At 35.2% G+C, this 3,389-nt stretch overlaps 1 long non-coding RNA gene across 1 annotated transcript in view; it reads right to left on the bottom strand.

Moving 5' to 3' along the window:
- Positions 1-3,114, bottom strand: part of LOC103481636 (uncharacterized) — a 17,574-nt gene extending 14,460 nt beyond the window's left edge. The window contains exon 1 of the long non-coding RNA XR_001777611.1: positions 2,905-3,114. This is a non-coding gene — a long non-coding RNA (uncharacterized LOC103481636). The remainder of the gene's footprint in view (positions 1-2,904) is intronic.
- Positions 3,115-3,389: the final 275 nt, after the last annotated feature.

Here is a 3,389-nt window from a genome sequence, read left to right as displayed (position 1 = left end):
GTGTTAGCCGTTATTAGTCATTGTCAATTTACCATTCACCAACTGTATTTAAAAAAACCATCTTCCGATCGGAGAGTAAACCAGCTAGCAGCAGCTTTAGCCACAGTTAGGAAATATACAAGTACACCGCTGCCTTTCAGTGCTGTGTTAAGTTTCACTAAAATCACTTACATCTTCCAACACTGTTGTTTAGAAAAGCATTTTAAATATTGATTTAAGCGCTATCTGTCAAATAATTTACATATTCTGATGTGATTCATAATTTCTCCATTTGTTTTGTTGTCCATCTTTCTCAACAGTAGCCGACCTAACAACCCACCATATCTGGGATGGTCTTGTTCCTCTGTCCATGGCAGGTTCAGTCAATCAGCTGTGGGACACCTGCTGCCTAACGTCAAACTATCATGGACCTCTTGATTTAAAAGGAGAAACCAGTACAGAGCCTCCCTGTGCAAGTCACACTTCTTGGATGAACACTCACTACTGCAAGCAGCTGTGTTAGAAATAAAATCTGTGTATGTATTCTGTAACTAATATCTATATGTATCTATTAATAAATGAATTGATGTTGTGTAGAGTTCTGTAAAAACTATTGTAAATAGCTTATCTTGAGTAATCTACATATGTGCAACTTTTACATTTAAATTGCTTCTTTAAGCATTTTAAATGTAAAATGCTTAAAGAAGCTTCTGGCAACAAATGTTGCCAGATGTGGAGGAGAGGAAATGCTAAAATTAAAGCTGCCGTTGTGGAACAAAGACATAAGGTTTGTGGCTGTTTCTTTAAAACATMTATTTAATAATTATATTAAACACTACATGGTTACTACATTACACAAACATAATTACCACAGTTAACTATTTAAGTCATTGATAGAGAAAATGTATTTAGAAAAGGCATATCAATTTTATTTCAACTGTATGTAATCAGGGTTCACAACTTAAGAAGACATCTATGTAGGGTCCTTGAGGGGTGCCAGTCTGCAGTGAACTGGTGGATGACAGAGGCAATGGTATACTGTAGTGAGCAGTTTGAACCAGAAGTCCCACCATGTGATCCACAGGGTTTTCCCACCTGAGCAAACTTCATGCACTTTGTTTCCACAGGCACCACAGCAGAATCAAGTGTAACCTGTTAAAAGGGATATGAAGTTATTATTCCTGTTATCAATTTTCTAGTGCCAAGTCTACAACCGCAGGAAAACAAAGTATAAGAAACTTAACCTTCTAATCATAACATTTGATAAATATTCATTGGAGAAATGTGAAGTTAATGAGCTAATATAGATGGATAGATAGACAGCTCATCACATTTTTCCAATGAAACGTTAATATCTACATCTATATCTAAAACAACGTATTCCTCCTCATGTCTTGATCGTAGCAAGTGTTTGACTTCTCAGGACGTGATGGAGTAGTGGGTGTTTGGCATAACTGTTAAGTTTTGGACTTGTGGCTACATGTAATGTCGCTACTTAGCGGGTGGTGAAACTAGAGTTAGTGAGGAGGGTTTAATACGCTCACGCATTTTACATGACGGATGGCAACCCCAGCCTATACTATAAATATCTGATTAAGATTAGAGCCTAAATACGTTTTATCTCCAAAACAGAAAGGCTATGTAATGTTAGCCAGCTAACAAATTACTATTGCTTGCCTAACATATCAACTAACAGCTAGAAAAAACCAAGACACGTACCTTTGTAGTCAAACTGGTATCATTCAGCGAGGAATTTGTACAGTTTAGATTATGTTGATGAAGAAAAATTGTTTGCAAATAGTGATATATCTTCAAATCATATTTGTGGCAGCAGCTTTAGAGTCCAGAAACAGCATTAACTACACACACCGGAACTAAATGTAACCCGCAAGAAGGGTTACTTTAAATACCTTTTAATAGTAGATGGCAATACCAACACTACAAAAGTATAAGTAAGTTGAGCCTGATCAGGAGATTCTAAATTCGAAGGAGCCTAGGTGTGAACAACAGAGAGCACACAATGTATATAAAAAATAGAATTTAATTTAAAAAAAGTAGAATTTACTATAAACAACATTTGTGGATCCACATTGTACAAATAAACAAAAATTGCGCTCTAAAAAAAAAAATAAATAAATAAAATAACCCAGTCTTTTATGTGTCTGTCAAATGTTCTTTCAAAGTTTGTTTAGTCTTTCCAATATGTCTGTAAAATATTTTTTTATGTTTCATGGCTGGTGAGCAGTCGGGTCACTGTCTACCAGTTCACTTGGTCCTCTGGGCTGGGGCTCGCCATCCAAGTTCTTGTAATGTAAGGTTGATCTTGATGTCTCTGGCACAATGTTTCAAAAGTGCACCATAGGAAAAAAAAAACCTGACCTGGAAGAAGGTCAAAGTAAAGTATCTTAAAATTCAGGACGCTAATATCAATAAAGCTTAAGTAACAATTCAAATTTCAAACTAAAAGTGCCAAAGTACATTTATAACACTAAATCTAACATTCAAAATGTGGATTAGAACCCGCATTCGCTCTGACCTATAGAGAACAGAAAGTTCCTAAGTAATAAGAACACATCACAGCACCATCACATTAACAACGTTGAAATATTAAAACGTACTAATAGAAAAAGAAATTTACATGGAAAAAATACAACATACACAATAATAATGATATAAAATTTATAATACAATTTTATTTTTTATTAAATTTGAACAATTATTAGGTATTTTAGCCAATTTTTAGTGAATTTACTGGGCCAACGGCTGAGCGCGTGCGATTACTCACTGATGCTTCAATGCTATATAACTACCAGGGATTTTTCCGGACGTCAGCTGTTAGAAGCTTTTAGAGATCTAATTTTAAAAAAAAACAGATTCACTATTTTGAATTATGAATTCTGAGATACTAATTTAACATTGTCTTACCAATTTCCAGGATTCTTTGTAGAATTTAACAGAATCTTACGGGGGGGATTCACAGAACAACCGTCAGCTCTCAGCTCTCACGGGAGTTAGACGCAATCTGAGCTAAATCTCAGCGCTGCAGTTAAAGGGGCGGGACAATCAACCTGATTGGCTGATGTGAAATCAGGCGGCGCCAGTTATTGGTTGTTTAAAATGTCACTAAAAGCAATCATTAAAGGGATATTTCACCGGTTTAAAAGATTTTTAGCACTTTTTTTTAATCAATATTTAAGAACATATTTACAAACATTCTTTTTTTTAAACTTAAATACTTTTTAATCTCGTTGTGGAATGAGATATTAAATCAACATCTATTCATTTTACTTGTGTTTTTAACACTGGGTTACATAAAGATACACCGTTTCGAGCCATAACGGAAGTTGTGTGACGTCATGTGAAAAGGGTCTATTGGCCTCTCCAAATTGCCCCTAGGTGTGAGTGTGTGT

This window comes from Poecilia reticulata, linkage group LG19, assembly GCF_000633615.1.
Source record: "Poecilia reticulata strain Guanapo linkage group LG19, Guppy_female_1.0+MT, whole genome shotgun sequence".
In the NCBI taxonomy this organism is placed as follows: domain Eukaryota; kingdom Metazoa; phylum Chordata; class Actinopteri; order Cyprinodontiformes; family Poeciliidae; genus Poecilia; species Poecilia reticulata.
The sequence above is the reverse complement of the archived record's forward strand: the minus strand, read 5'-3'. Positions and strand labels throughout refer to the sequence as shown.